Here is a 12,451-nt window from a genome sequence, read left to right as displayed (position 1 = left end):
TAAGCATCCGAAGGGAATATACAAGCTTCGAGGATTCCTATATACGTTCCTGCACCTTACCTCCCAACTTGTGAATCTCTATACCGAGTTACATATCACGGAAAACTTTTCTGAAGGTCTTCCGAATATGCGGCTCTCGCAGTATTGACCAAAATTTATCAAACTCAAACACTAAAGTGCACATCCAAGTCAAAAGCAGAAATTAATAATGTATCTTTCAACGATACTGACGTTGAGTATGGTCTTAGTAAACTTTGGCGAAATATCGAGAATGTAATGTCCTTTGATAAAGGATATAGGTAAATACATACTTTCATGTTATTAAAAACTATTAATATCGTCAAGGTAGAATATTCCTCAAAATTTATTAGTGAAAATTTTCAGACTATGTAGACAAAACTCAAAATTAATTTAAATTAAAGTCATACAACTGTATCACTGTCTTAACCCTTATATTTACAAATATCTCTTTAATTCTTTCTAATCAGGGAAATTAGACTAGTTTTTCTATTTATCAGGACATCAAATCCCTCTTTTACCCCATTTATTATGCTATTTCCCTCCTTCCGCTCTGTATTTTAAATTTTCATCCTGCAACTCATCCCATCCTGTTGATTTTCCTTTCTTTAATCTTCCTAATGCATCCTCCACCTCTTCTATTTTTATCTCCTATTCTATTTTCTCTTCGATCTCCCTATACATTTCCTCTCTTATCCTTATTTCACAACCAAAACTTTTGGAGTATTATATTCATTCAACCATCTTAATCTCTTTATTTATTCTTTCCCTTTTTTTCTCTTTTTACTTATTACTCCTCACATCCTTTCTTTCCCCACTGCCTTTCCAACCATTTCTTACCAACCATCATACCTTTTAAATTTAGGAAGAGTTAATTTTACTAAATATTCTTTAGCTATTCCACTCCCAATCAACTAACAAGTACAATAGCAAATGCTTTTATTAAAAATTTTATATGTATTTTTGGTTCTCCAAAAGCAGTATTAACTGATCAAGGCAAAAATTTTCTTAGTAATCTCATCAAAATAAAAATTCTCAATGGGAAAATTGGCTTGAATTAGCAACCTTTTCTTATAATAGTAGTATTCACGAAGAAACACGTTGTACCCCATATGAATTAGTTTTCGGCAAGTTAGCCAGACAACCATCTAGTGAATCTGCATTAGATCATGAAAAACTTGAAACATACGATGATTATTTAATAAAACTAATAACTCGCTTACACGAAATCAGAGGAATAGCTAGAAAACATCTAATTACAGCAAAAGAAAAATCAAAAACATATTATGATAAAAAAATAAACTTACAAAATTTCAACATAGGTGATGAAGTATTTTTATTAAGCTGATCCAAAATTAAAAATATATATTCCCAGTTGAAATAAGTTGTTTTTACGAGAAAGGAGGATAATCTGTTAGTTCTACAGTAATGCTGTTTGAGGATCAGTTGTAAAGCAAATAACTTTAAAGAAACATCGTAGACTTCACGCTAGAGAATTTGAGTTGACGCAGTCCCCAAAGCTACTGGTCTACCTAAGCAAACTCCCTCGTTAAGGATACGGGCTGACGAAGATGCACGGCATCACAAAGTCAGGAACTTTAAAATCTAGTAGGTACACGTTCAAGCCTTTGCCAAACGAGAGTCTAAAATGATACCACTAGCGATGCTTAAAGTGTTGGTTTGGTAAGAAGTACTCCGAAGTAATAAATCCCATGTGACCCAGCGACTAGTTTCCCTGCAACGTTTTGCTCTGCTTACGACGAGCCGGAACTAACTCCCACTGCGAAATATTACCTCGTTTCCACGAAGAAGGATCACCCCCCGAATAATTTTATGATGTATAACTGTCTTTGTTTTCTAACTGTGAAAAGTTTCTCGAAACTATTGCTTGTTGCCTTTGTGTTTATCTCCCAACGGACACGACTGATTCGAGAAAGATAAACCTAGAACTCTGTTGCAGTCGTGAAATATTATTATTACTATTATTATCATCATATGTAATTTTCTACTTCAAGTTCATCATTTCAATTGTCCTGTTTATAATTTAATTTTAATTCGGTCATTCTTTTTTTAATTTCTATTCTGCTACCTTTAGTTTAACTATTAATTAATTACTGTAATTTTTTTATTGCCAGTGATTAGTTTCCTATTAATAAATTTTAAGCAATTATAAAAAAAAATTTGCTCTTTTCGCCAACAATTCCTCTTTGAGAAAGTCAGCTTTATAATCTGTGGTGAAAATCTTACTGGCGAGAAACTCACTTTGATACACTAACGAGCTCAGTAGTTTGAGTCAACTATCGGACTTAGCAGTAGTTTAACTCTGTATTTGGTCAGCCATTAATAGATCATTATCGAGAAAAGAATTTTTCATTGAAATTTAAAATTTTTTTAAAATGTATAATTTTATAAAAATGTTCAATTTTAGTGAATTAACAATTGACTTAATTTATAATTAAGAATTAACAAAATATTCCAGAAATAAATGTTTAGGTAAATCTATATAGTACTACTACAACTTATTTCAGATAAATATAAAAAGAGATACCAAAGACTGCAAATAGCTTCGAAAAATACTGGATCAACGTCAAAGAAGAAAAAAGCTTCTGGAATGATGAATAGGGGAACCCAAGCGATCAAACGTCAATTGCGTTTTTCATTCGCTTTGCAAAATCAAATGAAATTTAATTTTGATTCCGGTGCAGAGTTTGAAAAAAACTATCATGGCTTGGACTGTAAAAAAAATGTGATAAAAAATAAGTTGATCGTTCATCTGATGCACCTTGTATCTTTAAGACGCTTTCATTACAGCGTAAATAAATCTTGATTACTTTTTAGGATACAAATTTAAAATTAATTTGAAACTTTCAAAGATATTAAAAAAATTAAATCAAAAAAGATTTTTAATAATGAAAATGCTATTACAAGAAGTTCAATTACACACGTAATTTAATGCTTATGTGTAATTTTAATAATTTTATCTGTTATTTAAATTATAATATACACTGTTTATGAAGCAGTTTTTTTTTCTAGAGCAGTGTAAAAATTGCACCATCAAACTTTATGTAGTTGAAAGCATACAATTTTATTACACACTCTTAAAAAATCTGTCTTGTGCTTCATATGCGTATAGAAAGCAAATGTGAAGTCGATCATAAAGTTCTAATGCATTTTGCGCATTAAACCGAATAAAAAGTGTATTACACCTTTAATATAAATGGTTATGTGAGTAAATGTAGCGAGGTACACAAAATGTGAATTAACGAAAATTCGTCTACTTAGATGAATTTTTAGAAAAAAATATTTCATATAGATTGGTTACATTATTTTTTTAATAACAAAAATTGTATAACATATTTAAATTAAAAATATTTTTATAAATATAAAAATATGCCTAACAATATCCTTCAATTTAATTATCTTCCTATTTTTCCTCCCACGAAACAAATAGTAAAAAAACGTTAAATTTCAGCCTCCTACAGTGGTGTAACCTCTCAATAAAATAACAATGATAATATTTAAATAAATAATTATTGTAATTTTATTTAAAAGATTAAATTATTTTTTCACAGACGTAACAATAGTGATAGTGATTAGTAAAATTTGCAGAATAGAAACCCTTGGGCAGAAACTGGTGCCCAACGTTGTAGAGTTTATCTCATACAAAGTTGAAAATAAATAGACAAAGGTTTGTTTGTATATGGAAAAATCTATTTGAATATCGAAAAGTCTGTTATTTTTATACTATATTCATAGAAAACAATTCATTTGTATATTGAAAAGTTTATTCTTTTATTGAAAAATTATATTCTATCAGAAAATCTATATATGCAGAGGTATTATTCGCGGCAAGTGCGTCGATATAATAGCATGAAAAATCGTTTTAAAAATCGTACATTGAATGATTTCATTCTGAATCTACTGTGTGCGTGTGTATATGTTTTGAAATGATGATATAAAACTAAAATAATCGGAAATTATTTTATATGGCTTTCAATTATTCAAAATGATTCACGCGTTTTGTGTCCCAGATTATAAAAAATAATCCGCGTAACTGATTTTCTAAAATTCTTATCTTAAATCTCAATGATTATCAGTATTTTCGTGATGTTAATCGTTTATGATAAATCACATATAGAAAATTTTTATTACATTAAAAAATATTAAAAAAAAGTTGCTAATTTATGACAAATTCCTGCCATGAAATAAAACTGGATTTTTATGCATTTCATAATTAAGTTTTACTAATTTTTCATTTTAATTTCAATGATTTTGAAATGTGTAATTTTAATTCTTAGAAAAAGTGTCACAATTCATAAAAAGAGCTATAAAAGTCAGAGAGGTATAAAATTTTCTATTTCCTTACAAATGGTTCAAAAATGGCATTGGGGACAATTCACTTTGACGTGGAAAATGTTTATGTGCCTTTATATATGTATATACATCAGAAGTGTTTTATTTGAAATTTGTAGAAATCCTCGAGAATTGTATGGACAAACATATATATTTACATTGCATGTTTTAGAAGCATGATGCATATTTTTATTATAGCTGAACATTCAAGTAAAATATATATCAGAAGAAAGAAAAAATCGTCTTTTGTGCATGCTGTTTGCGTTTTTCATTTTTTCGGTTGTTAAACTGATCTCGTGTTTTTCATATCAGTAACCGTTACATGTTTTTTGTGATCCTTTTACGACGCTGCAAACACACTTCGCCAAGAATGGTGTCAATAGACGATATCTTCGCAATGTTCAGAAAAAATATTTTAGAGTTCTACGTGCCTATAACAAGAAAAAGGGAAAATCAATATTGTTGCTGTTTACATTCAAAAATAGGGTGGCAAAGAAAAATATGGAAAAATATTTAAATATTCATGTTAGCAATTTGAGACTATGAAAATTTAAAAATAAATGTTTTACAAATAATATACATATTAACAATATTAGTTTTTTAAATAAAAAAAAACTTTTTTTTCTTGTTTTTTCTTTTAAATTGAATTTTTTTAAAAAAGAAAACAAAATAAATAAAAAAATAAAACTAGAACAATTTTACATCTAAAATACTTATTAACTTACTGCAGGAAAGTTAAACGGATACCCAAGGGATATAAAAAATGAATTTTAAGAAGCCAATAGAGGAGATACTTCAAGGTAAATTTTAAAACTGATTGCATTGAAGTATTATTTAAGAAACAATATATTATATAATATGGTTACAAAAATGTATTTTTATGCTATTGTAAATTGTAATGGGGAATCAAATTTATTTTGAGTCAGCCATATTGTATATTCAATAAAGACAATAGCTCCTTTTTCTCTTTGAAAGATTCTCTACAATTCTGATTTTGTGTTTTTATTAAATAATGATTTATTCAAAAAATATAAAAATTTTCTTTATCCACATAATTCAAATAATTCATGAATAGATAATATCAAAATCATTACCACATGTTTGTGAGGTCAACAAAAAACTTAACTGTACTTTTGTAAAAAAAAAACTTCATTATCCAGTAATTAATTACACTAATTAATGTCGATCTAATAATAATTTATGAAACATAAAAAGTCATAATTAACATGCAATAAATTTTATAATATTTAGCAGAAAAATCTTTATACACAAAAGTGTATAAAGCGATTTCCAGAAGCCAGTAAAAAAAAGATGTTTGAAGCAATAAATCACCTTCGAAACTTATGAGTTAAGGCAATAGCGCTAATGAAACTTTTTTATTAAATTATCGATTAAACTTTATAGAAATATTGCAATGTGAAAGAGGTGATTTTACAAAATAAAAGAAGTTAAAAAGAAAAACAAAATTTAACGAAATAACAGTCGTCAAATTATATTTGAAAATAAATGCTTTTCTAGATTCTCAAATTGAATTGTTATATATATAAAAAAAGTGAACTGTTTTAGACTGATTAAAATAGCAAATTTAATGAAATTGAATTAAAAAATTAGAGATTACTTGCGTTGGGTGGTGTCGTGCGTGAAATTTGTTTTGAGAGAATTGATAAATGCAAAAGCTGTTAGAGGAAAAGTCAAACGTAAACTTTAATTTTACAGTAATTGCTTTCTAAAGTTATCAGAGATGTCGAATTTCACTACACACGAAGTGTTTCAAACAATTTCATGTTTTTATTTGTATTAATTGAATAGTTGAAATCTTGTTACCTTTATTGGAAATAAAAATTCAATTCTACTACATTTTTTGTGCCATCTGTTTTATTTAAAATCAATTATACATTCAAGCTGATTTCCTAACAAATTCAGTATTTCCAAAAGTATACCAAACGAGGCGGGAATTATTTATGACCTAATAGGATTATCTCTTTTTTCTTTTCACGCCTTTGACAAAAGTAATATATTATGCTTACCCTAGGGTTCAAAATAAAATTTAGATAAGATCAGATTTTTATATGATTGGGGAGCATTGTTCCTCCTACACCAAACACGGGTTTTCTTTGCATTTAGAAAATAATATCTGTCAAATCGCTTTTTGTATATTGTTCAGTTGAGAGAGCTTTTTCCTATGATTCTTATTTGGTGATGTCTTTTTATCGATATGGTGGAAAAAGCAACCCATTCCAATAAATCTTGCCTATTCTCTTTGTGAAAATTCTATATATAAGGACCACATTTGCCAAGAGAGTTCAGTTCAGATTTTGGTACCAGTACGTCATCTTCATATACAAAATTTGGAAGAAGTACTTTTTCTCTGTCCGATTTCATACTTAAGTTCGACTTAGAAGAATTTCCAAATCAAGTGTTAAAAGTTTCTACATCAAGAAGAATTCATCAAAGTATTCAAGGCTTTGACTTTGTCATAATATTTGGAAATCATCTTTTCTTCTTTTTTTGGAAGAATTAATTTTTTGGGTTTTCGTCACGGTCAATTGAACTCCAGATCTGTGGTCAGCACCAAGGCCTGTCAACCTTCCTGTGAATTTTTAAGATAAGTCATAAGACTTTTTATCTAAATCCTTCCTAACTTCTTATAAAAATTTGCAGTAACCTTTACATTCCTTGTTACAGCGGAATGCTGACTTTCTTTATTTCCAAGACTGGTTGCTTCAGGATACTCTCTCTTAAAGATCAATTTTATAACTCTAAATATTTGTCTAAATAAACTTGTAATCTTGTCATTAAAAATCAATATCAATTATCAATATTCTTGACAAAAATAAATATAAAATATTATTTCTCTAGTTATTTTCTCTATTTGAGACGTAACATAAATATATTTATTAATAATTTAGTGATTTGTTTTTCAAGATATTCAAAAACAGTAAAATGAACTAGACAATAGTTTCACATTAAAAATTTGTTGTATTATTATAAGCTTTTAAATGAAGTTAATTACATAGCAAAATCCAATTATAGTAATTTGTCCATAATTGATGTTCTCTGTACTATAAATTGAATAATTTTTTTATTCAAATGCTACGGACCAGAGGATTGCTGAAACAATGAAAAGCTATAAATTGCATTTGGCTTATTACCATGAAAATTTCAGTGGCAATTGCAAATTGGAAATCAATTTCTGATGTTCATTATATATGAAAATACTTTTACTGTTAGGTATTTTTATTTTATTCCATTAACTAGTTTTGTTTTATTTCTCGGATTGGTATATTTTACATATGTAGAATATTTTTCTAATAATTATATATAATCTAGGTTGTCACATTCGGTACAAAATCCATTTCTACATAATTTAAACAAAAAGAGATAAAAAATACTTGGCAATAAGTTTTTTCATGCCCATCTTAACCTTTTTATAAGTTTTTAAGTGTTGTCAAATTTCAAAAATTTCATATATATCCAAAACATAGAAAACAAAAGAAACTAAAGATATGTAACGAAAGCTTTTTTTGACAAGTAAACAATTTTTTTTAAATAGACTGCTACTGAAAAGATAAGTTTCTTTCAATACCATATTGTTACTCTATTGTAGAGTGATTATTACTCCAGCATTCATTAAATTTTTGAATGAAAAAATACAAACAACGTACGTCATTGAAATTCAATAACAACTGTCTGAATATCTTCTGATACAAAAGGATCTATTGAATTTGTGATCATCTCATAGAAGAGAGCAATTTCAATTCTTTTTTCAATCGGTCAGTTTGAATTATCTATTGATTTTCTCTTTATTTTAGATGAACATTTTAATTTTTAATTACTTGTTTACAAATTCAATGAATTCCTACATAAAAAAAATTCTGAACTTAATTTTTTTTTAAATATAAAATTCATTAAAAAAGTAATTATTTAAAAGAACTATTTATTATATATCTAAATTGCTTTTTGAAATGTCAAATGTATATCGTCTGTAAGACGGTTAAAATGAAAAATTTTAGAACGTGTCTGATATGCACGGAATTGTTCCACTTGTCTGGTGCGTACAGAATTGCTCCACTTGCTGATGCATACAGAATTGTTCTACTACTTTCATCTTCAGCGCTTATTTCAGAAGCACATGAAGAAACTTTTGATTAGAAAAACTGCCATATTTCTAAAAATAAACGTTGTGACATACTTTTCAACAAAAAAGAAACTTTTTCTGTATAAACGACAAATAATTGTTTTCAAGCACATCGTTAATTCATTCAGAATTTTACCGATTTTATTTCCATTTTTTAAACTGATTTTATATATAATTTTTATTTATTTGTTTTATTATATTATAATTTATTATATTATATTATATCACCCATTATAATGCAATTTGATTCAATTTACTTACAGCAACAGATAATTTTAACTGTACATAACCTAATTACTCTCATTTGTAAGCAATGCATTTAAATTCAATTCTCTCATAAAAATTTTAATAGTTGTTTGGTAATTAAAACTTACAGTGGGAAAATTTTCAATTTGAAATTTAATTGTTTATTTAATTTTCAACTTAAAAGTGAAAATATTTTATTCATTGTACTATATTTGTAACTACTTTTCAAAATAAATTTTTAATTTATGTACACTGAAGCGCCACTTAAAAGGACTCGGCGGAAGATAGGTACAGAGAAGACAATTTACGCTTCTGATTTTCTTCAAATTTTCTTGAAATTTTCTTTGTCCGATTAAGCGGACAACGCTCCTATAATCCGCTTAAGCAACGCTCCAGTGTGTATATATATATATATATATATATAGTTTTATTAAAATTTATATTTCCTTCCAAATATAGTAAATTTTATTGATCATAAAATTACCAATACGTAAAGTGGTAAAATATTAAAATTTAAATATTGTATTGCCAATATTGACAAAAATTAAAATTAATTAATTATTTGATTAAATCTTGGTTATTAAATAATTTAATTCAAAAATTGGTTAATTTTTCTTTAAAATTTAGTTTTTTATGAAAAGTGACTAAAATAATATTTAACTAATTGAAATTTGTAGTTTGCATCAATAATTGATTTATGGAGAGGAAATTTAAGAGATTGTAAAACATAAATTTTGATCGAAATTCAAGATGCGTTTTGTACACTTAATTTGCTTCGAAATGTTGTTGTAAATTTAACACGACACGTATTTCGATTTTATCTCTATTCTATATGTCGACACGAAAAAAGAAAAGCGAAGTTTCAACTCAGCGTGAAATAACAATAAAACCTTCAGGGAAACATGCGTCCTCTCTATCCAGTAAAAGTTTTTAGGCCATCCAGATGTCAAGTGCTTTTCAGAAAAGCTTGAGACAAAAAAGCTCAACGGATTGTCTCTACAAAAAACACTAGACAACATATAACAATATATATACGTATATATATATATATATTCATTCCAGCACCCCGGGAGGGATTTCTGTATATCATACACATGAATCTCGTAAATACGAACCTCGTATTCTCAGCAGATTCCAAGCCTTTTCTCTTGAAAACTGATTCTGAAAAGTTCTCATCTACATGCTGCGCTCTTTCACGCAGAGAACTATACAGACATCCTTAAACTGAGCAAAAGAGTTTCCCGCTGATTTTCATTTTTACCATCACACACAATTATCTTTAACAAAACTCACACAATTTCTATGCTTCACTTTTCAAGTTCCTCGAGCATTGCACGAATGCAAAATAGGTACAAAAGTTTTTTGCATAACAGACATCAACTTTTACCGAAACATTGGGTTTCACGATCATATAATTGAGATGAAAAAACATTTGAATTTTAGAAGAAAAAATTTAATTAAAAAAAATAATTTTTCTAAGTACAGTAGTTAATGAAAAAAATAATTAATAATTTCCTTGGATTGTAAAAGATTTTTTTTTAATATAACAAAATTTAATGAGTGAAAAAAGTAATTTTGTAGTAGAAAATATAATTAAACGCAAAAAATAATTTACTCCAACTATCTTAGATTACAAAAAGTAACTTATCCCTCCGTTGACAAATTGGGTCATTTTGACCCAGGAGAACTTTTTTCTATCGTAAATATTTGTCGATTTTTTCGAAAACAATATCAGTTATAGATATTTTAAATTTTTACCTACACTATATAAATTAAATATCGAGAAAAAAATACGTCTCTCATTTGTGACGATATGTAAAAAAAAACCCCAAAGGAAAAATCGAGGTCGTTCACAAACTACGTCACGCTATTTGGTACCCAATTTTGACCTATCCCTACGTCACGTTTTGATATTTATAAATTTGATTTTTAACCACAATTCATCATGGGCAGGTTGACCCCGCGCCTAGGAGTGTGACGTAATTTGTGAACAATGTCCTATGTCAACGGAAGTTAAAGTAAATAATTTTAATTTTATAAATTATTTCCCTCAATTGAAAAATCAATTTTTCTGAATTACAAAAAAGAAATTAATTACAAAATTAAAAAGTAACAAATTAAAAAATAATTTTTTTTTTAAATACGTTTTAAAAAAATAATAACGAAAAGTATGTTTAAAATAACTTCAAAAATGTGTTAAAATTTGAAAAATAATATATATATGTATATTAAATAAACTGTGTCTTATATTGACAACATCGATTAGCAATAAACTTTAAAATCACTCTATTTTGACCACCCTTTTTATGAGGCTACCAAAAATCATTCTCAAGATAAATTCTTCATCACATTGAATAAATTTAAATTTTTTTCCATTTTCTTTTTTAGATTTTATGAAAGTATAATCCCTGACTCAAGCGTAATATAAAGAGTAAGAAGGAATAGAGGAAGGGTAGGGGGAGGGCTGTTTAAGAAAATTTCAGATTATTTTTTCCAAAAAAAAGTTATATCATTCCAAATTCAAGTGGTCCGTTACGCCCGTCTCTCGACTAGTTTAATTTGAAAGTGAAATTTTCTAAAATTACAAAAAACTTTACAAAAATTAAGTTACAAATAAGAAATATCAAAACTGAATTACACAAAAACATCAATAACAAATTTTTTTGTTTAATTAGAAAAAGTAACTTTTTCAAATAAAAATTTTTTTAACTGAAATTACAAAAAGTAATTTTTAAATGAGTAAATAATTTTTTAATTAGTAGCTTTCCGTTAATAACAAAAAGTTACCTAAATTCCACAAATTGCAAAAAAAATTTTAATCATGAAGAAATGATACAAATTCCTTTCGTTTAATTATTTAAATAAATTTGTGTCAAATCGAAAAAGGATGGCATCACTTGAAAAATGCAGTGGATAAACAAGCACATATTTTTTTTTTAAAGAAAGATTATTTTTTATGGGTGTTATCGCGGTTAAATATCGATAATATTCGGCGTTGAAGAAATGAGAAGAGTAGTTTGAAACCGTGCGCGCCGATGATCGGGCGGTGACTGAATACCGTTGGATTTTCGTCTCGCTCACTCCCGATGGCGCCATCTTCGTCATCCGCAAGCTCCGAAGTTTTAGATTTTCCATCCACACCAACGGCAATATCTCCCGCGCTCTTTTGCTCCTGGTGGTGCGTTGCTCTTTCGCTCCCTCTCTCGTTTCCTCTTTCGTCCGCCGAGTGGAGCTTTCGTTCGCAATCTACCGTCTCTCATACACACACACCCTCATTCCCCCCTGCTTTATCTCACCGAAAGCTCTGTTCATTTTCACTCCTGATCTAACGGGCTTTTCTGTCCGCTTTTCCTTTTTCGTCTTTGGAGCCGTATTTATACGTCTCTGTCTTCTAAGCGCGTCCTCTAATCGTCTTTTTACTCATCCTGCATTTTGTCTTCTCTTCTCCTACTCTTTGCTCTCCTCTTCTTTTTCACTCTCTCTTTCTCTCTTTCCTTTCTGACCCATGCAACACGCAGCTTCCAGTGGACCAAAGGGAGTGCCACGCCTACGAAGCATGAGAACTGGTCTCCAAGCTTGTTGAGTCCCACTGACGACTAGGTCAGTTTTTCACCTCTATTTTCATCTTAACAGATTAAATTTGTAATCAGTAATTGAAATTAAAAACTTTAATTTTTGTTATCATACAATTTTTAT

At 28.3% G+C, this 12,451-nt stretch overlaps 1 protein-coding gene across 2 annotated transcripts in view; it reads right to left on the bottom strand.

Moving 5' to 3' along the window:
• Positions 1-11,819, bottom strand: part of LOC127290747 (uncharacterized) — a 144,408-nt gene extending 132,589 nt beyond the window's left edge. Inside the window, exons 1-2 of one of the 2 annotated variants that reach the window (XM_051319524.1) lie at positions 11,543-11,819; positions 9,871-10,135 (exon numbers count right to left, since the gene is read on the bottom strand). The gene's annotated coding sequence lies outside the window, so the exon portion shown is untranslated. Of the gene's footprint in view, positions 1-9,870; positions 10,935-11,542 lie in introns of those variants that run through there. The other variant, XM_051319532.1, reaches the window with a different exon arrangement.
• Positions 11,820-12,451: the final 632 nt, after the last annotated feature.

The sequence above is a fragment of the Leptopilina boulardi genome, unplaced genomic scaffold (assembly GCF_019393585.1).
Source record: "Leptopilina boulardi isolate dan_hultmark-lab unplaced genomic scaffold, ZJU_Lbou_2.1 LbouV2_123, whole genome shotgun sequence".
Lineage (NCBI taxonomy): Eukaryota > Metazoa > Arthropoda > Insecta > Hymenoptera > Figitidae > Leptopilina > Leptopilina boulardi.
The sequence above is the reverse complement of the archived record's forward strand: the minus strand, read 5'-3'. Positions and strand labels throughout refer to the sequence as shown.